General features: G+C 30.0%; 1 long non-coding RNA gene across 1 annotated transcript in view; it reads right to left on the minus strand.

Annotated features, from left to right (window-relative positions):
* LOC147801894 (uncharacterized) overlaps positions 1 to 25,547 on the minus strand; it is a 203,963-nt gene that overhangs the window by 139,831 nt on the left and 38,585 nt on the right. The window contains exons 5-6 of the long non-coding RNA XR_015430533.1: positions 21,129 to 21,180; positions 4,192 to 4,234 (exon numbers count right to left, since the gene is read on the minus strand). This is a non-coding gene — a long non-coding RNA (uncharacterized LOC147801894). The remainder of the gene's footprint in view (positions 1 to 4,191; positions 4,235 to 21,128; positions 21,181 to 25,547) is intronic.

Below are 25,547 nucleotides of genomic sequence, written 5' to 3' on the forward strand. Positions count from 1 at the left end.
ATTGCATTCATTAAGACACAAAAAAAATGTCGTGTATAAATTTCTTATTTTATTTAAGAAATAAAATGGGGGGGGGGGGTATGAGTAATATTTACCAAATCAATGAACAAACCATTTAGTTGAATGCTTGTTTTTTTATGAATTTCTTTTATTTTATTTACTGACTTGCAACTTTAATCCGTCAGTAAAACATAATGATAAATTTTAAAAGGAATAATACACATTTTCAAAAAATTTCATTCGTCAATAACAGTTTTAAGTTTTAAAATTTCTCAACAGAAAGTATTTACTCCAATTGAATTACTGTTAATTTTAGGAAGTCTTAAGAACCCTTGACAATAGCAGAAAAATGAAATTAGTGAAAAAAAATACGTCGCAATGTTAATAAAAAATATTTATTGAAATGATGCGTTTGCGCAACTTTGGCCGAAAATGGGTTGAAGTCAACTAAATCTTGAGCCCACGAAATTTAAAGCAAAATTAAAAACAAAATTAAGACGATTAAAAGTGATACAAAAATTGAAATGCGAATTAAGGCAAATGAGAAGGATTGCGCTAGACTTATGAATGAACTTGTGCTTAGGACTTAAAGCGTTTTAACCAAAAATAGGTACCTATTAAAAATATTAAATATCTACTCTAAGATATAGCGGAACAGTAAATATTTTATGATAAAAAAATACCATTGTTTTTGAATCAGTAATAATTTCATAAACTATTAAAACCAAAATATCCCGATTAGCTGTCATTTCAATCAAGGGATTCATATTAATCAAGGGATTCATTTTGATCAGATTCATATTAAACAGTGGGATTTAATATGAAACAAAACTTCTTTTTTTTATACTACACTGGCATTCATAACTCTGACTGTGTAATTAAAAAAAACATCATTATCACAGACACCTCTATACTGTAAGCAGTATAGAGGTGTGTACTGTAAGCAGTGCACACAAAAAATGAACTCCTTTAATAACTCTTGATTTAATGATCGGTTACTCGCCTTCAAAGATTCAATATTAATGGTTCGAAAGTCTACCTTTAAATAAGCTGATTATATAGAGAACCCGATATTTTAAGTTACAAAATCAGATGCGAAAAAGCACTTTCCTACCTAACGTAGTATTCTTACGTAGAGCAGAGGTATTTTTTAAGAAGAAATTTGGATTTTTGACTGCTAAAATATGTGGGTAGCCGTACTCTATTCCAGTTAATTTCGCAGGGGAACAATCAAAATTTAAGACTCATTAATGTAAATTCACTTCTTTGTATAATTCGCTAAATCTCGATAATTTTTTAAGCATAATGCACATAAATATAAAACTCATTTATCTGAAAATAATTACACGTAAAGAATAATTTTAAATACCTTTTTATTATATTATTTAACAGCAGTTTAAAAATGTTTGAATTGTAAAGAATCTGGATTTTTACATAATTTTGAAGTATTTAATTTCAAATGACAAAATGCAAAATTTAAAGGAAATCGGTTGGAAAGTTATAGAGAAATAAAGTTCAACTATACATTTTTAAATGGATTTCTCAAAAGTTTTTTCACCGATTTCATTCAAATATTTTTGCTATTTGAAATAATGCATAATTGTAAAATGATTTGCATACCGTACAACTCAAAATTATTATTTTTAAATAAATTTAAAATAAAAATAACCGATGAAATATATACGAATAGTTATTAATGTGAGAATTAAAATGAATAGTTAATAATATTATAGCGAATAGTTATTAATACGATGCATACATCAAAATTTTTAAATTTCATGTCTATCTCTATGAAAATTTTGTTTTGTGGCCTCCCCACCCCAATGAAAAATTCCTGTGCCAACCTAAGATTTAATGGATCATCTTTATTTTTTAGAATATTAAATGTGATATACTGTGGCCATTATTAGTCTTAGTGTCACTTGAAATTAAATCATAGTTGATTTGAAAGTCTCAAAAATTCATTTAAATTTGTACGGCCTTAGAAGTTTAAAACAAACTGCGAACCTATGATTAATCAGGATTAATCATGTTTTTGCTCTTAGTTAGTTCTCTTCCATTTATAGTGCAAATACATTTATTTAATTTACGTTATGAATCACATAATAAATAGAAAATAAAATGTTTTCTGACAATTATTTACCTTCTTTATTCATAATTTTATTTAAAATTAAAATTCTATCTTTAAGTCTAAAATTAAGATTCCGTAATACCTTATCAAGTTATCGATATCAATTAAGAAATGTCATGTGTTAGAATCGATTTAAGATTATTGTTCAAACAAAAAATGTGAATAGGAAATATTAGGAACGAATCCCAGCGATGGCTGGTCGATATGAATTCCGCACCCGGCTCGCGCCGACCACAGTGCTGACGTAAAATATCCTCAGCGGTAGATGGATCATGGGTTAGAATTCTCTTGCTGTCACGCTAATCGTGTGGGGTTCTCGTGGTTTTCCTTTCCATGTAACGCTAATGCGGGTTAGTTCCATTAAAATGTCCTCCACGAAGGCAAATTTCTCTCAATACTCGATTCAGGAGATCCTTGTTTACTGGATTGGGTTCAATATTACAAGGCTACGGAGTTTAATATTAGTAGTCTTAAGCTCATAATTGAGTCTTCTGTTCAAAGACAGTTATAAAATAATATAAAATATTAAAAAAAATCTTATAGAATATGTATGACAAAATTACTGTACAGAAGTTTGCTTAAGGTTTTTTTTTAATAGCATTTTCTTTTATTTATGTCAAATAATTTGTTTGTATGCCTGTACTTTATTCAAGTTATTTTGCTATTAAACGAAGTCGGTAAAAAATTTTTTTTACACGAGTGTGATGTACTAACAGCCAATTTACACTGGATTTCGTACATTGATTGGTAAATGAAGTATTTTGTATCAAATGTCAATTTTGCATTCTTAATTTTATTTTAAGCAATTGGAATTGATTTACAATAAAAGTATGGTTGAAATTCTATTTAAACAATATTAGCAACAACCATGTAAGCATTAAAAAGTAATTCAACCGGAAAAAAATCTTTCAAAAATCATGTTTCAAATTTATTTTCGTAATTTTTGAAGTTTTAAAAAACAATTTCAATTACATAATCCTTGTCAATAAACCAGCAAATTTAAAATATAAATTACAATTTTAACAATATTCAAACTTTAAAAAAGGAAAATATAACAATCATACTTTGTTTTTTTTACTACTTTAGTAGTAGTACTTCTTTTTTACGCCGCACTTTAAATAGTTTAAACTACCTATGATATAAACACACACAAAAAACTGCTATTGTGATTGTATATTTATTTTTAAAAAAAATTGTATGAATTTTATTTTACAAAATGCATTTTTGGTTGCATATTTTAGCTAATAATAGCATAAAATTTAAAAATACAACTTTCGTGTTCAGTTTATTATTCTGAAAACGTCGTTTTTTTTCAAAACAGCGTAAGTCTTATGTTTAAGAATTAATTTCTCAGTAACTATTCGAACGATATCTTTCAAATTTCGTATTTCACCATTTAAAATTGCAAATTGATGCAAAACTTGTATACGAATTCAATTTTCTTTACTACTACTAAATAAAATAATAAAAGATAAAAAGTATTTACTGAGAGTTTTATTTTGCTTGAAATTATTTCTGGATAAACGAAGCTCATGTGAAGCTTTGTGTGAAAAATTCGCTTAAAAAGTTCAAGCTATGATGAAATACGCACAAAGTAATGTTAATATTAAGGGGTCCATATTCAGGACCACTCTCCTGTTCTAACCACTAAAACCTTATTTCTCAGATTGCGGCTACCTCCTATTCGAATCCGCCAAGAAAATGATATGTTTATTCAGAGAAAGTACGCTTTTGTGTCTGATTTCGTAACTTAAAATATCGTTTGCACAAATTAATAAACACATATAACCCCTTCGAAGCATTCAGATTGAGCCCTAGAACGTGAAGATCCAATCATTAGATCAAAAATTATTTATGTTAATCCATTAATATATATATTTGTGTACTGCAAATCAAAATTCTTGTTTATACAACAGAAGTTTTCCATTTGTGTTGCATTTTTGAAAGAAAAAAAAATCCAGCAAATGAAACAGGTAGCAACAGGTATTACAAAATTTACATTTTTGGACAAAACACGTGAAGATTTCAAAATTGAAAAGACAAGAGAATTATAATGTTACCTGTATTTTGATGTACTAGCTCAATTGACATTATAACTCTTTCCTATAAGAAAAACAGTTGCTTTAGCAGAACCATAGTTCAAAAAAAAAGAAACAAAGAAAAAAAACAGCAGTATAAATAGTACAATCAAAAAGGCAGGACATGTAATGACTCCTTCCAGGGTTGAGAAAAATTTAGACCAGACGTAACCCCCTACGTGTTTTTCAAATTCCGATACTTTGATTAAGACATTATATAAGATATTATAAAACACATACTCCATATTTATCAAATTACACTCTCACTGCGTAAAATTTTAATCGAAAAACCATATAGTTTTTCATTTGCTTTTATAACCCTTTTCTTGACAATTTTTTTCTTTCGGTTTTTCATACTTAAAATATCACATTTAAGTAATCGCTGTTTTTTCATTGTACCAACTTCATCGCAGAATTCATTACAATTTCAAATTTACTTTGGCAACTAATTTTTTTCAGAAATGGTTAAGTTTTAATTCAGAAATTTTGATGTGATGATGATGATGATGTGACGCTTCGAAATTGAGTGCTGACCATATTCTGACATGCTAAAAACACGAAAGGAATCTAAGAAAGAATCTTTAAAGAATATTAAAGAATCTTTTGACCATTTTCACATGGTAATAAAACTTATTACGACACTCAGGGACATACTTAAGGTCTTAAGCGACTCCGGGCGAAACGTTGAGGCATTTTATCATGGTTAATAAATATCAGATTTCGTTTAACAAGGAATAAATTAAACGTAAGAATTTTTTATTCCAATTATTTTTTTTTTACTTTTTAAAACTGTTTTCGTATTTAACGATCAAAAATCTGACAAAATGCATAAATAGTTTTTAATATTATTTAACTAAAATTCGTAACTGTAATAATAATAAAAAACGTTTATTATTTATTCTCTACAAACTAATTACTGAATAAATTAGCTTACTTAGCCAGTTATTTTTTTTTCCAAATAAAACTCAAAACATTAAACTGGATGCGTAGCCAGATTTTCCACCAAAAACCAAGCACCTTCTAAGTTCTTTTTAAGCACACAAAGAACATTTTTTATGACTTTCCAAAAAAAGAAAATCATAGTTAGGATCTGTGCAGGAATATTTTTTTCCCCATCGTTTTAAGTTCTTAATTTATAAACATAAAATTAATAAAATTCAAAAACATTTTCAAAGACTTTACATAATCATAATAAAATAACTAGTTTCCGATAAATATTGCAGAGAAAATTGTGAAAATCATGCAGTTTTTGTAATTTAGAACGACAATCGACACAGCAAAGGAAAAATAAAAAATCTTAATAAAAGATAGAAAATTAAGCACTTATCACAAATCCTGAATAAAAAAAGCACCTTTAAGGGCTTTTACAATACTCAAATCAAAAATAAGCACCTTTAAGCACTTTTTAAAAACGCTACACCCCCTGTTAAAGAATGACAAAGACAGAGAACCAACTTGTCGAATGAAAAGTTAATGAATTTAGATGAGAAAACCTTTTTAAATAGAAATTATTCTTTTAGAACACGTCTTTATTCCTTATTTACAAGCATTGATAGTCTAACTAAGCATTCCATAAATTTTATAATTAATTAATCATTTTAAATAAATGTATATAAAATGAAATATATTTATTGCTAATGAAGCGGCAAATTAGTTTTCACACTGCAATGAGTGCTTTAAAATATGAAATGAATAATGAAAATTTATAATTTAAAAGTTACATTCTTATCCACTTTTAAGCAAAACAGAAAAAATTTTGTTTTTTTAATTTATTAACTTATTCCTTTGGGGTGGTCGGCACTATCTCCAGTTTAAGCCTGTAATAATGTTTATTCTTTTCTTAAAGTTACAGTCCCAGGAAAGCACTGTAGTGTTTTAATAAAAGTGCAAGACATGTCTTGCACGAGTTTATATGCAATAATTATATATTTAAATTTACATATGATGAGTTTTTATTCCGAAAATCTTTATATACACCGATTGATACACGACCGTAAACAAGTGCAAACTAGAGTGCCTTCACTTGTTTATTTGTTCACCTGTTTACTTGTTTATTTTGTTCACTGAAGGCACTCTAGTGCAAACCGGTTTCAGTCGTGTTATCGCTTGCGTCAGTTGCGGTTGTGTTTCTGTGACTTTATGTGCTGTACTTATAGGATTTACAGTTTTGTAATACGCAGTTATTTGCTTATTTTGTGCAGTGTTTATATAATAAATCGAAAAACTTCAATCACGTGTAAAGAAAAAAAAAGGCCGAGATAGCCTGTAGGTAGGGCACTGGGCCCACGTCCAAGAGTTCGTGGGTTCGATCCCGACCGGCCGAACATTCCTTGTGCTGTAAATGGCGACCGATGCACGTTAAATCTGTGGAGTCGCAAAGTCCTCCATGTTCCCATAACAAATAAATACCTCTGGGGGTTCTGATCCAGGAGTTTCCTTGTCTTCTGGATTGGGTTCAAAATGACAAGGCTACGGAGTTAAATGTTAGCAATGGTTAACCCAAAATCGGGTCTGCTGTTCAACGACGGATATAAAATAAAATAAAGTCACTCGTGGAAAAAAAAGGCGATGCAAAAAAGCTAAAGTAAAGGCCCTCGTGAATGCTAAAATATTTCCAAACCTCGAAATATCTCGAAGATTGAAGGTTTCTGAAGTTAGCGAACGACGCATAGAAAAGAAAATTGAGTCAGGAGACCAATTGAGGCCGAAAAGAAAGAAAAGATGCGGCAGAATCTTATACTGCGTCGAATAATGTAGCTAAAGACTGTATACTAATATTTTGAATAAATTGTTCTGATAGAATTTAAGCTTTTATATTCTCTTCAGTGGCTCGCTTAAAGCAATCTTTTTGGGAAAATTATTCGAATTATTAGATTGTATAATACGTGGCGACGATTAAAGTTGGTTTTAATGGTCTTTCGTTTTGTTTAAATATGCAATTTGTTCCCCTTAATAACTAGGTTTTTCGTTGTTAGTATTAATTGTAATAGAAATTTATTTCTAAAATTAAAATACGTGTCAAAATTGCGTTAGCATATGAATTAGTTTAATTTGCTTAAACTTTTAATTATTTTAAGTTGAACATGACAAACGAAATTGTGCAGAATCTTTCTGAATCTCTATTTGCATGTATACTTTTTAAACTACCACTAACATGGAAGAATAATATCAAACTTTGGTTTGTTAAGGAATTTTGATTTATCAGGAATTACTAACGACTCAACGAAATATAGCAATATTATAGCAGCTATAGACACAGACTTAAACGGCAGTTTCAGATATTTTGTTTCATCTTCCAGCTGCTAACAAATATAATACTCTTATAGGAAGTCTTATTGCGGAATTTATAGACTCTGAAAATAAACAAATTCTCAAACTTCTTTCTGCATTATAATTATCGGACGAAAAACCGTCACAAATGCAAACGCTGAATGGTACGGTGCGAAAAAAAAACGGATCATCCTGAATAATATTTGATGTAAAAATCGATTTTCACGATTGTGATTTGTAATTGCGACAATATCTTTCTCGTGTTGTTGCTACCCAGTCTCGATCACACGCAACGTGACGCTGCACACACTGATAAAAGCAACCGAGGAGTGATCAAACACACTACCATGATATTAAAACATCTCTCATAAGCAGCGCTCAAAATATGGTTATCTTAATACAGCGCTCCCGGCCTCTCATAAAAACAGCAATGAATCATACAGCAAAACCATTGATAGAATTCTATCCAAAATGTCATTCTGGTGTAAGAGTAATGAAGCACTACGATTATTCAATACCAATTTACTAGTATATAACACCGTTCATCAACCTTCTTCGGTCCGGTCTAAGTTTGACAATTTTACCAGGGCCCACTAAAGGAGGGAGTAGCTACAGTTCGTTCACCAGGAACTGGCACTTGGCTCCACCGATTCTGACGAAGAGTTTATTCCGGCGCAGGCATAAGAGGAGAAAAGTCTCCGCGCTTGGAATTGAGACAACCCTTAATGCATGCCAAACGTAAAGGGTGAATTCTTTTTCAGTCACTTACTTCGCTTCATCATCTATAATTCTACCTTTCGTTACTCTAATGAAATATATTACAGAAAAATGTCTCAAAAAGGACAAACTATAGACTTAAAAGAGAAAAATATCATGAAATTTATGAAATATTTAATGTTAATAAAATGCACGTAAAGATTGCTAAATAAATATTTTTGTCATCCGATTGCCAACTAGCAAGCTTGGTCAGGATTGTTCATTTCCTTTTCCCAAAGATAGAGAAATAGTATCGTCGGATACCACGTGATGAAGGCGGAAACAACTGCCAACTCCTGGTGAATGATCTATTATCCGGATATAATATCTAATATCTAATTAGAATATCTAATAAGTTTTAGTTCATAAAACAGTTAGCTCCTAGCATTACAATCTTATGAAACTTTCTTTTTCCTCTCGAAAAGATAAATTATAAAAACACAATTGTTTCATAATCAGCATTCATATAAAATAAATGAAACAGTCTTGCTCTAGCGCCTTCTTAAAAGATTGTAAAAATTTCCATTATTCGGAATTATTTTGCGTAAGCAAAGTAGTTCTATCAATTATAATATATTAATAATAAGAATATTTAATACATAATATAATACATTTTTTTAATCATGCGTTTTAATATTTACTTGCAATAGTTTTTATTCGCATTTTGCATTGATTAATTAATCTTTTTTAAAAATAAGTTGTGACATTTTGTTCGATACTAAACATTTAAAATGAATTGATTCATTTGGTGGTAAGCAAATATTTGCATCAATTCAATATTTGTATTTATACTTTGCATGTAATCTTCGCATTGGGCAACAAATTGATTTATTTAATAAATTAGAGTTAAATTATGCACGCATGGTTTTATTTTTAGTCCCAGAATTTTGTACTTATTTTTCATTTTAAAAATTAAACGTAAATTTCTATCATTGCATATTGAAAATTTAAACAATTTTGTTACATTAAATAAATAATCTCAGGAAACTAAAGCGGCAAAATATTACTCGATTAAAAACTTTGTTCGCTTCGAAAAATATTCAAACAAGAAATAACAGTATACATGTTTCAAACACTCAAAAACAGGCGCCCATTTTCAAAACTTGCCAGATGTGAATCGGAAGAAACAAAAGGGATTTGAATTATAAAACGAAGAGCTGCTTATGAAAAATGGAATGAATAGCAGGAAGATACAAAAGTTAAAAAAAACCACAGAAGCCAAAAGAAAAAGAAAGAAATAAAAAAAGATACCCTGACCATTTTTCCACCACTGTTTCTCATAAGCGTATAGCCGTGTTTTTGCCACCTCATATTAATTTTATTCACCATAATTGTCATAACATTTCTGCATTCCATATTTCCGTTTTGCACACATTTAACATTTACAACCTTCTAACTTTACTTAAATTACCATCTTCCGCTCGTTTGATGTTGACAGTGGATTTAATCGCTTCTATAGTGGGTTCATCTTGGCTAAACTAACTAGACTCAAACTTCTTCAAATCCTTACAGAGATCTTTCTTTAAGAACTTAACAGTTTTTTCCCCGTTCGTTATAAAATTAGGCCTTTTAACAAAAACCAAATTTAGATCTCTTACAGATTCTATTAGCTTTAATGATCACTGTGGTATTTACTACATTCATTGTCAGTGAGAGATTGGCTATATCGGATAAACTAGACGCGCTTTAAAATTTAGACTTAAAGAAACATAATTGCCTGCTATCAAAACATCATCCATTGCAGCAAACTGTTGGAATTATGGGCATAAATTCAATTTCGACGATGTCGAAATTATTTCCATCACTGCCACATAAGCTCATCTTGGAATCTTATTCTATTCAAATAAATGCTTATTCCCCTCTCAACGATATCAGATCCTCACCACTTCTCCATAACGAGTGGAAATGCATTTTACCTTGATTTGTCTCTCACGGTCACTGTGGTTTCTCTTGTTCTGTGGATCTTTTATCTCTCTCGAGTACTGTGGTTTTTTTCTAGCTGTTTCTCACTTTTATTTTTTCCATTTTTCGTGGACAACTTTTTGTTTTATTTTAAACTTACGTTTCTTATCATTCACGTTCGGCTTGTCTTGAAAACGGGCGCCTGCTTTGAGCGCTTGAAACATGCCGACTGTTATTTCCCATTAATGTGTTTTTTGAAGCGAACGAAATTTTTAATCTTGTAAAATCTTTGTTATAATTCAAAAATGGAAAGTTCACATTACTTTTAACTATATAATAATGCATAAAAAAGTTTGATAAATAATTAGCCGAAAATACGTCTTCAGTCAATTTATTTTATAACAAATGAGCATCTTCAAATTATATTAGTAGGGGTGCACAATCTTTTTGAACGAAGGGCCACATGGACAGCAGATTAACCAACGAAGAGCTGCAAGCCAAAGTACTTAGACAAACATGTTTAGTAATTGTAAGTAGTGATTACTATATAAACATCATTATTCAAGGCACTAAATTATTTTTATCAGTTAACCTTGTAATAATACGTTGGTATAAAATTAAATATTTTTAAACGTTTAAAATAAAAATAAAAACTTTGAAATTGATTACTTAGAAAATAAAATACAATCAGAATAAACTTATCAGGAAAAAAATTCAGATTAAATTAAAATAATTAAAAACAATGGGAATATTCATGTTTGCTTTAATCACATTATATAATACTTAAGTCCATTTAATCATAAATTTTAACATAAAAAATTTGTTCAGTGAATTAAATTAAAAAAAAATTAATATTCTAGTTATCAACATTAATGAAAATTAAATACTTTGATTTAAAGAAAGTTCTTAGCGTTAAAAATGATTAAAATTGAAACCCTTGCAGCTTAAAATAAGATTCAACATTTATTAAGGATTATACTTAAACTTTGAAAGATTAATTTTTGGCTGAGAAAGGGGCAAAGGGCTGAGAAAGGAAAGAAAGAAAACATTAATTTTGAAGGAACTATTTCCTTAATAAATAAAAAAACTATAAGTTACTTGCTTACAATTCCTTATGACCCATACTTTTTAAACATAACACTATTAACAATTAATTCACGTGTGTTAGCAATAAATTAAAATTTGCATTACTTTATGATACTTAAATTTATTATTTTTTTTAACAGTTAAAATTTAATGATATACAAATCATTTCTCAGCATATAATTATAAATGTAAAATGGTTAAAAAAACTTTCTTAATGGCATATTCCACAATTTGCAAAATTTTAAAATATTGTGATGGTTTGATCTACTTGATCATGTGATAGCTTTTTCGGGTTATTAAATGAAAATTTAATGATTTTGTTTAAAGACTGCTCCTTAACCTTGAACATGACAAATTCATTTATACAGAAGCTGTTGCGGTCAGTATTAATTTTAGGGCATATAACTTAATTAGTTTGGGAATTTGTCCCATATGGAGCTCTTCCTTTCCAGATTTTTAAATTGCGAGAATACGAATCGAGATATGTGATTTTCAAATTGCGCGAAGACTCACAATGTATAATTTTTAAAACGTGTAAACATGAATAGCGATATGTGGTTTTTAAATCACGTGAATATAAATCGTGGTGTGGGATTTTTGAATTGCGAGAAGAGTAATAACGTATGATTTTTTAAACGCTAAAATATGAATCGCGATTTGTGATTTTAAATCTCAAGAATACGAATCGCGATAGATGACTTTTAATGTTAGTATGAAATCTCGTTAATGTTAATATGAAATGCAATTTTCAGACCGCGAGAATACGAATTACGATGTGTGACTTTTAAATTGCGACTGTCAAAAAATAAACGTGCGAAAAAATACTTATATTTGCGTTGATATCGACACAGAGCAAGTGAGTGATTAATTTAATGCGCGATTCAAAACTCGCATGCCGTGAAAATATAGTGATAAAGATATGAGGATGTTTTGAACCGTGGGGAAAGGCGTAGGTTCCCATCGTAAATAAAAAGGGATTTTAATAGTTATAACTACCGAAAAAAACTATTAAAATCCCTTTATATTTACGATGAAATCGGCATAACTAGCGTCAAAAAGTAATGTATTTAAATGCCCGGGATTCGAGTAAAAAATATTAGGACGTTCGAAACCTTGTTGAAATGTGTAGCAATAATAATTGCCAAAATAACGATTCATAATTAATTTGATTTGCGATAAAATCGTCACAAATAAACCACTTCAAAAAATGGTTAGCTCAATGAGTGAATCGTTACTCGCAATTCACAATAATGTCGTGCTAAAAATATCGCGATTTTGAAAACTAGCAATAACTGCCGAAAAAATGGTCAAAAGTCATTTAGATTTACGATGCTGTTTACTCAATTAAAGCGTCTCATAACTTTCAAGACGTTCGAACATATTTCAATTTCATAAAAAAAAATATCGCGATTTCAGAAACTACGTGAAAATGGGTAGCAATAATTATCGAAAAGTCATTGAATTTTCGACGAAATCACCACACACGAAGAGGGTCAATAATAATGTCGAATTAAAATATTGGGATTTACAAAACTATGCGTAAATCCGTAGTATTAACCATTGAGAAACTACATTGGTTGAGATTTTGTGCATCAAAAATTTGATTGCGCAATATTATTTTATTTTAAATCCGTCGTAGAACATCCGACCCAGTTTTTTGGGTTTACGACTACTAATCTTCAACTCCTAATTTCGAACCAATCCAGAAGACAAGGAAACTCCTGGATCAGTACCCCCAGAGGTATGATTTGTTATGGGAACATGAAGGATTTTGTGACTCGACAGATTTAATGTGCATCAGTAACCATTGTAGGCTGGGATCGAACCCAAGAACTCTTTGAAATGGGCCCAGTGCCCTACTAACCAGGCTATCCCAGCCTGATTGCGCAATTTAAAATTACCGAACATTTTTTTATTTATTTTTTAAAATTGCTAATTTTAAAAATTATGTTTAGGTTGCTGCCGCAGGCTATACATACGGCTGTAGAGGTCGTATGCTGTGCCCCTCTACTTAAAACAATTAAAAATAAATTTTTTTAAATGATTTGGTCAGACATTTGCTCAATATATCCTTCAATGATGTTTATTTTTAAAGATCAAGTGCCTTTGCCTGGATTACATTTGTCCGGTATACCATTACAATGCTCGTAAAGTAACTACATAGCCCCGTTTGGGCAATACTTTCAAAATTAAAAAAACTGAAATATTTATAATTTCAACGTTCAATAAATATAAATTTATGAAGAGTTTTTAAGCAGCAATACATTGCCAAAAAAGTATTATGTTTCCCCAATTGTGACAATTTTCTTTTGAAGTAAATTGAAAAGTATGCATTAAAGTTTGCTTGTGTGATTATTTAACAAATGAAGATTTCTTTTAACTGAATGAGACATTTCTTCTTATCCTACCACAAACACCACATTCAATTCTCCTATTTTAGGCAAAGCATAGAAATTATATAAAATGTGGTGTTATTTTCATTGAACTATGCTTACATTACATTCATTAAGACACAAAAAAATTTCATGCATGAATTTTTTTTTAAGAAATAGAATGGGGCGTATAGGCACCCATTCACCAAAACAATGAACAAACCATTTAGCTGAATGCTTGTTTTTTATGAATTTTTTTTATTTTATTTACTGACTTGCAACTTTAATCCATCATAAAAACATAATGATAAATCTCAAATGGAATAATTATGCATTTTCAAAAAATTTCATTTGTCATTTAACGTTTTAAGTTAAAAGAAAACTTCAATAGCATAAAAAATTTTCTCAGCAGAAAGTGTTCACTCCAATTGAATTATTGTTAGTTTTTGGGTGTCTTAACAGCCTTTGACAATTGCAGAAAAATAAAATTAGTGAAAAAAATACCCCACAATGTTAATAAAAAAATATTTATTGAAATGGCGCGTATGCTCAACTTTGGCCGAAAATGGGTTAAAATGAAGTGAATCTAAAATTAGACCACACGAAATTTTAGATAAGAGTAAAAACAAAATTAAGACGATTAAAAGTGATAAAAAAATTGAAAAGCGAATTAAGGCAAATAAGGACTGCGTTAGACTTTAGAATGAACTGGCCCTTAGTACTTAAAACTTTTTTACCAATAAAATAGGTCCCTATCAAATATAATATTAAACTTCCACTTTAAGATATACACGAAAAGTGAATAATTTATGATAAATATAAAAATACCGTTGTTTTTGAATCAGTAATAATTTCATAAGATATTGAAACTGAAATATCTAGATTAGTTGTAATATTAATGAAGGGATTCATATTAATCAAGGGATTCATATTAATCAGATTCATATTAATCAAATGCTTCATATTCATCAGATTCATATTAAGATAATTTTATTTTTGTCTGGGCAAATATGAATTCCAAAATGCCGTTTAAAAGCAAAAGTAGAATAATTTATATCTTTCTTTTCAGCACTAGTCACTTTATATTTTAGTTAACTAATCACTTATGCTTTCTTGGGCGCTTTCTGAGAACAGCTTTATTTAAATAAAGGATTTAAAACTTCTAACACTGGATTAAATGAATCAAAACTCCGACCCAAATCGGCTCAGATACGACCTATAATAACGAGAAATATATGAACAAAGTGCTTTATTATTATTATTTTTTTTTATAATTATAATATACTTCCGATATTATTATGTTATAAAAGGATACGAATTCCACTTTTGTACGCATCAAAATTACTAAGTATTTAAATTATTAAATCAGAATACATATTAACTATTTTTTCGTTACATAAATTTACTTTAAAATAATTAGTATAACAATGAATTAGTATAGTTATGTGGTGACTAGTGCACGCTAAATCTGTTGGGTGACAAAGTCCTCCATGTTCCGTTAACAAATTATGCCTTTGAGGATTGGAGATTGATCGTTCTCTAGTTCAGGTCAAAATTACGTCCTGTAGATGATTGATTGAATGGATGGATGTATGAATGGGTTCGCTCTATAAGTGGGTGTGACGTATGGGTGTGGCAGTTGTCGAATTCTTGGCCATAGATGCCGAAACTGGAGAACAAGATCACACCCCCGGTGCCTTAATGGCTACGACAATAACAAAAATAATAGTTATCTATAAAAATGAAATTGAAATGCCTGCTCTATGGTAAATAATGGCTACATGATAAATAATGCTATATGATAAATAATGGCTGCCATATGCTATATCTAATGCCACTTACCAATGTCAGCAAGCCTGCTTAGTGTAACTAAGCTAATGTAAGGAAGAAGTGCTTCAGTGACGCCATCTCTGGCCAAAACTGTGAATTCAATGACACACACGTCACAGCCTATTACAGGGCGGGCACATTCATATATCCACTTATTCATCCACAGATCATAATTTCAAGCAGAACCCGAGAACAATCAATCTCTAATTCAGTACCCCAGAGGTATGATTTGTTTTGTGAACATAGAAGACTTTGTGACCCGACAGAATTAACGTGCACCACTCACCATTTACTACACGGGGAGTTTTCGGTCGGCGGTGATAGAACTCACGACCTCTTGGACATGGACCCAACGCATTATTTACCAGGCTATACAGGCCCTACTTAAAATTCCAAATCTTACATATTTCTATTTCCTATTTGGGACCAAACCTTTTTGTGAAAAAAAAATTTCAAAAAAGTTCTTATAGATACTATAGATATTTCTTATGTATAAACCAGTTTACTTATATTGCAAAATGATATAAAATTGCAATTTTTGAATAAAATGTAATGAATGAATTGTAAGGTATACAATTTTTGCATCGTTATAAAAAATGCAATTTAAAATGACGAAATACAAAATTTTGGAAAATCATTCGAATTCCTGAGAATTTTTTTAAAAATGCATAAGTCGTATTGTTTGAAAAAGTCTTATGTTTAAAAATTAAGGGAATCTGTCGAACGCTTACATTACATTCATTAGGATATCTTAATTACATTTTATTTAAGAAATAAAATGGTGCGTATAGACACTATACACCAAACCAATGAACGAACCATTTGTTGAACGCTTGTTTTCTTATGAATTTTTTTATTTTTTAATATTTTTTTCATTTACTGATTTGCAACTTTAATCCATCATAAAATCATAATAATTTATCTCAAAAGTAATAATTAGACATTTTCAAAAAATTTCATTTGTCAATAACCATTTTATGTTTAAAAAAACTTTAATAGTTTAAAAATTTCCCAACAGAAAGAGTTCACTCCAATTGAATTACAATTAATTTTTGGGGTTCTTAAGAATCCTTGATAATAGCAGAAAAATAAAATTAGTGAGAAATATACGTCATAGTGATAATAAAAAATATTTATTAAAACGGTGCGTTTGCACAACTTTGGCAGAAAATGGGTAAAAATTAATTGAATATAAGTGTAGACCACACGAAACTTTAGGGAAAAGTAAAAACAAAATTAAGAGGATTAAAAGTGATAAAAAAATTTAAAAGCGAATTAAGGCAAATAAGAAGGATTGCGCTAGAATTTGCAATCAACGGGTCCTTAGTACTTAAAACTTTAGAGGTATTTTTTAAAACAAATTTGGATTTTTGACGTCCAAAATATGGGGGTAGTAGTACACTGCTCCTAATAATTTCACAGGGGAACAATAAAAACTAAAGACTCATTAATACAGATTCACTTCTTAGCATAATTCGATAAATCACGATAATTTTTTTAAGCATATTGCACATTTTTGCACATAAATATGAAACGAATTTATCCGTAAATAATTACATGTAAAGAATAATTTTTTTATCATATTATTTAATAGCAGTTTAAAAACGTTTGAATTGCAAGGTATACTGATTTTCACATAATTTTGAAGTATTTAATTTTAAATGTTAGAATACCAAATTTAAGAAATTTCAACGAAGCATTTTTAAAGATTGGATTTTGCAGAAACTATTCAACCGATTTTATTCCATTTTTTTTTCATTTGAAATTACTTTAAAATAAAGTAAATTTGTAAAATGATTTGCGTACTTTAAAACTCAAAATTTATTAATTATTTTAAAATAAATTTAGAAAAAAAATAACTTTTATAAAAACATTTATAAAAGCTTGAAAAAGAATTCTCTTATTAATTTTAAGACAGAGTCACACAAAGAGACATAAGTATTTAAGAATCCAATTGAAAGATTATTTTCTGAAGTTAATAGGTAATATTTTTTTAGAAATATGCGCATTAAGATAACTCCCGAAATTTATCATAGTCTAAATGTTTTTGAACAAATCCTTATTTCTAAATTTTTCTGCTTTAATGACTTTTGATTAAATTTCAGAAATTTCAGTTAAATAGTGGGAGCAATATAAAATACATTTTTTTATATATAAATACATAGCTTTCTTATTACTGTAAAGCCATTAATGTAAAATGCAGAAACATCCAGAGTTAGCTGTTACATCCCCGAAATTCCTCTTAATCTAAAGGTTTTGGAACAATACAAGAGTTTTAAAAGTGGAAGTAGAAAAATGTATGTCTTTCTTTTCAGCGCTAATCAATTTATATTTTAGTTAACTAATCAATTATGCTTTCTTAGGCTCTTTCTGAGAACAGCTCCATCTAAATAAAGTTTTTTAAACTTTCAACACGGTATCTAATGAATAAAAATCAGCTCAGATATGACTCATAATAACGTGAAAAATATGAACAAAGTGGTTTATTATTATTATTTTTTGGTTTATTATCATAATACTTCCAATATTATTCGATAAAAAAAGATACGAATCCTACTTTTTGTATGCATAAACATTACTAAATATTAAAAATTTATTTATTAATTCAGAATATATATTCAATTTTTTTTATTTTCAAGTCATTAGTATAACAACGAATTTGTATAGTTATATGATGACCAGTGGACGTTAAATATGTCGTATCACAAAGTCCTTCCAGTTCCTATAACAAATTATGCCTCAAAGGTACTGCATTGGATATTGATCGTTCTGTGGTTCAGATCAAAATTACTGTATGTGAATGAATGAATGAATGAATGGATGTATGAATAGGTCCGCTCTATAAACGGGTGTGACGTATGGGTGTGGCAGAAGTTGAATTCGTGGCCACAGATGACTCTTTCTCTCAATACTCGATCTAGGGGCTCCCTCGTCTTCTGGATTGGGTTCAAAATCACAAGACTAAGGAGTTCAACATTAGTAGTCGTAAGCTCATAAAATTTGGTCGGCTGTTCAACGACGGTTATAAATTAAAATGTAGTCATGTAGGAACGAAACGAAATTGAAATCGCTGCTATATGATAAATATATTTCTATTCATGAGGTCAAGCGGGTTTCCTTTATTAGTTTAAAGTATGTCGATCTTTTGAAGTTAGTTTATTATTAGTCTTAGTGTCACTTGAATTTAATTCATAGTTGATTTTCAAATCCCATTAAATTAGTATTGTTTTAGATTAATAGCAAACCTATGCGTTATTAAAATAAATCATGTTTTGCTCTTAGTTGGTGTTTTCCATTTATGGTGCAAATATAGTTATTTAAATCATGTTATATATCATATAATAAATAGTAAATAAACTATTTTCTGTTAAATATTTCTTTTCTGCATTTCCAATATTAATTTAGAATTATCATTCAATAATTAAGTCTAAAATTAAGATTCCGTTATTCCTTATCAAATGGCCGGTATCAATTAAGAAAATATCAGACATGCTCGCGTTAGAATCGATTTAAGTTTAATGTTGCTAAAATACAAAATTAATTTCTTTTTATGTAAAAAAACTGTGAATATTAAATGTTGCAAAATCTTGGATAGCCGTGGTGGTTGAGGGGATAGAGCGCTCACCCTCATATGAAGTGGCTGGTTGAATTCTGCACCCGGCTTGCACCGACAGCAGTGCTAACGTAAAAATATCCTTAGTGGTAGACGGATAATGGGTTCAAGGGATCTTGAAAGGCTTTCGTTTTTTTCCGCTCCATGTTCCGCAAATGCGGGTTAGTTTCATCGAGAAGTCTTCCACGAAGGCGAATTTCTCCCTATACATGATCCAGGAGTTTCCTTGTCTTCTGGATGGGGTTCAATATTACAAGGCTACGGAGTTGAATATTAGTAGTCGTAAACCCGAAATTGGGTCAACTTTTCAATGACGGTTATAAAAAAATTAAAAAATTTTGTAGAATATGCATAAAAAAATAACCATAAAGAAGTATTGCTTCTGGGTTTTTTTAAAAGCATTTTTTAAAATTTGTATTAAATAATTTGTTTTGATACTTTTACTTCATTCAAGTTATTTTGGTATTGAACTAAATTGGTAAAATATTTTTGAAACGAGTGTGATATACTAATAGCCAATTTTACGGTGCATTTCGTATATTGATCGGTAAATGAAATATTTTCTATCAAATGTCAATTTATTTTAAGTTATTGGAATTGATTTACAATAAACATATAGTTGATAAATTCCGCTTAAACAATATTAGTAACAATCATGTGAGCATTAAAAATTATTCAACCGGAAAAAATCTTTCAAAAACCATGTTTCAAATTTGTTTCCATAATTTTAGAAATTTTACAAAATCAAATTCAATGATATATTCTTTGTGGATAAACCAGCGAATTTCAAAACAAAATTTGCAGTTTTAACAATATTTAAATTTTGAAAAAGGAAAATTTAAAAATCATACTTTATTTTAATTCTACAAGACGTAGTATTTTTTTTTAAGTCACTCTTTAAATTCTTTAAACTATCTATGATATAAACACAGATAAAAAATTGCTATTCTATCTTTATATTTATTAAAAAAAAAATTTCGCGTGAATTTTATTTCGCAAAATGCAATTTGCTAACATATTTTAGCTAATAATAGCATCGAATTTATAAATACAACTTTCTTTTTCAGTTTACTGCCCGAATAGATTCAATATTATACATAAGAAAAGTTTATTATAAATCAATAAGTATTCATTTCTTGGCAGTGTTTTACTGGGAAAGGTTTCAAAAAATAAAAAAAAAATATCTCTGCAAAAATATATAAATAAAGGGTTAATAATTATTTGCATCTCCAGTAAAAAAACTTAAAATTCTGTTGTTGTTTCTAATGCCACCTGACAATACCAGCAAGCCTGCTTGGTGAAACTAAGCGAATTTAAGGCAAAAGTGCGTTTCTTGTGCTTCAGTGGCGCCATCTATGGCCAAAAATACTAATTCAGTCACGCGTACGTCGCATTTCTTTTACACGGCGGACACATTCATATATTCAATTATTCATTCACAGATCGTGATTTTAACCTGAAACTGAGAACGATCAATCTTTAATTCAGTACCCCAGAGATATGATTTGTTTTGTGAACATAGATGACTGTGTGACCCGGCAGGTTTAACGTGCACCATTCACCATTTATTACACGTGGAGTCTTCGGTCGGCGATGATCGAACTTATGATCACTTGGACATGGGTCCATCACCATAACAAGCAGGCTATCCTGGCAGTACTTAATATTCTATACCTTAAATACTTCCATTTCCCATTTGGAATCAATCCTTTATGTGAAGAAAATTTAAAAAAAATTTCTTATGCATGTATAGATATTTCTTATGTATGAACCAGTTTACTTATAGTGCAAAACAACGTAACAAAATTGTAATTTTTGAATAAAAAATATTAATTCTCAAACCAAGTGTCCTTCTGTGTTTGCATTATATCAAAAAGGTAACACAGTTTTGTCAAAAACAGGAATAGAATAAAAGACCTCTGTAAACAGCATCACTTTACCGTAAGACAAGTTTCGGTTTGGCATAATCCGTTTATCAATTGAAAATTAGATAGCGATATTAAAAAAGCAACAGATATTAGAAAATTTAAATTTTTGGACAAAACACTTAAAGATTTCAAAATTGATAAGAATGAGAATTTTAATCTTACCTGTATTTAGTTGTACTACGTTATACAGCTCATATCACATCATAGCTCTTTCCTATAAGAAAAATTGTTGCTGTAGTAAAACCATAGTTAAAAAATAACAGCAGTCTAAATAGTACTATTAAAAATTCAGGGTATGCTACTATACTCCCTATGGGGGTTGGAAAAGATTGGGTTCCGTCTCCAGACATAACTCCCTCATGTTTTTCAAATTCCAATACCAAGATATTATAACGAGCATACTATGAATTTAAATTATAACTTTACAAGCTCAATGAGTGACAATTTAATGGAAAAACCACATCGTTTTTCTGCTGCTTTTATAACCTTTTTATAGATAATATTCTCCCATTCGGGTTTTCATATTCAAAATATCATATTTAGGTAATCGCTTTTTTTATCAGTGTGCCAAATTCATCGTGAAATCCATTACTGTTTGAAATTTATTTTGTCAGCGAGTTTTTTTCAGCCAGGATTAAGTTTTAATTCCGACATTTTGATGTGATGTTAGTACCAGTTGCCTCTTCTCACATCACGTTACGTAAATCTATATAGTTTAAATAATTTTCAGACCATGTTTGCATGGTATTTAAAACTCAAATATTTTCAATATATTACGACATTCTGAAACGTACTAAAACATTTTAGCGGCTCTGAGAGAAACATTGAGGCATTTTATCATGGTTAATAAAAATCAGAATTTGTTTAACAAAGTATAAATTAAACAAAAGTCTTTTTTTTAATTCCAATTATATTTTTTAATTTTTTTTAAAGGTTTTCACATTTAGCGATCAGAGAACGCTGACAAAATGTAAAAGTAACTTTCAATATTATTTAACAATGGTACTGCAACAAAAACTCTTAATAGTATTACCAATAAAAAAATTTATTATTTATTCATTGCAAACTAATTATGGAATATATAAGTTTAATCAGTTATTTTTTTTTTAATCAAACTCAAAGCAATAATGAATGGCAAAGACAGAGAACCAACTTGTCGAATGAAAAGTAAATTAATTTAGAAGAGAAAACATTTTTAAATAAAAACTCTTCTTGGTAGAACAAGTCTTTATTCCTTATTTACAAGTAGACAACAAGTTACAAGTATTTACAAGTACACATTTAATAAATTTTAAAATTACTTTTCTTTAAATAAATATAGATAAAATTAAATGGGCATAAAATAATGAAATATATTTATTGCTGAAGAAATATATTTCTTGCCGAATAAATATATTTCTTGCCGAAGAAATATATTTCTTGCCGAAGAAATATATTTAGTGCTAATTAAACATCAAATTATTTTATACACTGCATTGAGTACTTTATGAAAATTATATATGATATGAATAATGAAAATTTATAATTTAAAAGTTACATTAGCTACTTTTAAGCTCAGAAGAAAATATTGTTTCTTAATTTATTTACTTATTCCTTTGATGTACTCGCCACTCTCACCAGTTTTAACCAGTTTCTCACTAATATTTTCATTCCCGCAAGCTTGGCGAGAAAAAGTTTCATTTTATTTTATAACCATCGTTGAGCAGCTGACCTAATTTTGGGTTTACGACAACTAATGTTCAACTCTGTAGCCCTGCAATTTCGAACCTACTCCAGAATACAAGGGAGCTCCTGGATCAAGCAGTGGGAGAAATTTGTACTTTTGGACGGAACTAATCCACATTTACGTTTCACGGAGAGGAAGACCACGAGAACCTTCTACTGCCAGCCTGGCAGCAGGGGGACTCTAACTCATGATCCATCAGCCCTGTGGCCGGTGCAAGCCGGATACGGAATTCGTATTGCCCAGCCGTGGCTGGGATTCGAAGCCGGTTCACCTTACGTTTTATCCCCAGAGCCATTGCGGCTCATTAATAAAGACTTTGAAGAAAAGGTAACCCCTGATAAACATCCTCAGTCTCAGGGAAGTTAATAACTGGCACTTACCTTCGTCGCATAACGAACGCAAAATGTTTAAGTTTGTTAAAAATGTTTATTCCTCTGATAAAGTTACACTAATATTTTGAATAAATTGTTCTGAGAAAGTTTAACCTTTTATATTCTCTCCAGTGGTGACCGCGTTCATCGCATCACGCTAAAAGCAACCTTCTTGGAAAAATAATTAGATTATACTACGTGAGTTATTGCAATTAACTCACGTAGCGATTGTATACTACGTGGCGACGGTTCAAGTTTGTTTTTAAGGTCATTCGTTTGGTTTAATTATGCAATTTGTTCCCCTTAGAAATTCTTTTTTCATTGTTAGTATTAATTTTAATATAAATTTAATTCTAAAATGAAAATACATGTGAAAATTGCGTTAGTGCGTTAATTCGTTTAATTTGTTTAAACTTGTTATTAAAGTTGAACATGGCAAACGGAATTGAACAGAATCTTACTGAATCTCTATTTGCAAGTATACTTTTTAAACTACCACTAAACATGGCAGAATAATATCACACTTTGGTTCCAGACTCTGAAAATAAACAAATTCGCAAACTTCTTTCTGCATTGCAGTTAGGGGACGACAAAAACCGTCACAAATGCAAACGCTTGCAGGCACAGAAGGCCAATAAATAAAAAATAAAAAACGGACAACCCTGAATAATTTTTGATAATAATGTAATAATTGATTTTAATAGTTATTATAGTAATAAATATAGTATAGTTTTAATAGTAATTGATCTTCACATTCTAGAACTCAATCTTGATGATTCGAGGGGGTGACCTCAAACATGCTAATTAATAAGTGCAGACGATATTTTAAGTTACGAAATCGGACACAAATACGTACTGAATAAACATACTTTTTTCCCGACGGAATTGAATTTCTGATCCCCGAAATATAGGAGGCCCATAGCTTGGACAGGAGAACACTCCAAGGTATGGACCAATTAATGTTAATTTTACTTGTTGCGGATTTCACTATACATACGGAAACGAATTTCATAATTGTATTCAAAGAAAATTTCAAGTAACTTAAAAAGTTTTCGAGATATAGCAAAATACGCTAAAAGTAAAAGGGCCATTAAGGGGTTCAAACTTTGGAGCCCTTCCCTGACCAAATTATTGGGACCATACGACAAAAATTGCGTCTATATTTTGGGGGTCAGAAATCTGAATCCGTCGTTAACAAGGTATGTTTATTCATTGAAAGTACGTTTTTTGTATCTAATTTCGTAACTATTCGTCTGCACTTACTAAATACCATTTTTGATGTCACCTCATCGAACCATGAAGATTGAGTGCTAGAACGTGAAAATCCGATCAGTAGATCAAAAGTTATTCAGGGTGGTCCTTTTTTGTGCACTGTACATCTTTAAATGAACATTTTTTGAAAACCTTACGGCTACAACGTTTGCCAGCAGAAATACAATACCAACAAATCTTTCCGTTAGCTTAGCGCAACTCGAAAATTTAGCTCAACCAGCTGATAAAATAGCCAAATTTAGAACGGATCCCCTACTAAATGTTTGTGTAATAAATAAATCCACGAAAAGATTTTTCAACATCGAACCTGGGATATCAACACTTCGTATCGATGATAACGATAACAGGTAACACCTGGTATCGATGTAATAACACTTCGTCAGCAAATAACAGCAATTTGAAAGATTTTCTCGTGAGAGATCACGCAATCGATCTCGAACAAGATATAATAATTTTCTTAGAGATAGATCCAGCTATAGGGGAAAAGAAAAAACGTCTAAATTCAGTTTTTATCATTCGAAATTTTGTCAAAAAGCTAGGTTAAAAGCTAGGTTTCTCGTGTTCTTACAACAATAGCCAGAAGAACTAAAAACGGTTGTCGCTGGGACGGCGACAAGTGATCTAAATGCCGAATGATGTTCGTGTCGTTTATTTGTATTTGATAAAAAGACGAATTAAAATTTTTTAGTGGATTCAGGTTTGGACGTGAGTAACTTGCCCGCCTCGAAAATGATTAGAAATTTGTAACCATTAGAATTTTTTAAAGCTAATAATTCAAAAATGTTGACCTACGGAAGTAAGTTATTGAACATCATTAATCGTTCTTCGTAATTCAGAATTACGAAAGGACTGCAAATAAAAAAAATTTAATTACTCCGTTGCCTATTCCAATTATTTTCAGAGCGCTTAGGGCTGTTGATTGACCAAAAATGGCGTAAATTAATTGTCCATTTTCTTTATTTGGCATAACTACCGAAATGGATACTTTTTAAATAAAATAAATTTCAAGTGACGCATATTTTTTATTTTATAACCGGCGTTGAACAGCCGACCCCAATTTTTTTTTGGCTTACGACTACTCATGTCCTTGTCATTTTGAACCCAATCCAGAAGACAAGGGAACTACTGGATGAAGTATTAGGAGAAATTTTGCCTTCGTGGCAGACTTATTTTAACGGAACTACCTCGTATTTGCGTTACAAGGAGAAGAAA

Source organism: Parasteatoda tepidariorum, chromosome 11 (genome assembly GCF_982258835.1).
Source record: "Parasteatoda tepidariorum strain Cologne lab strain chromosome 11, Ptep-v5.0, whole genome shotgun sequence".
NCBI classification, from domain to species: domain Eukaryota; kingdom Metazoa; phylum Arthropoda; class Arachnida; order Araneae; family Theridiidae; genus Parasteatoda; species Parasteatoda tepidariorum.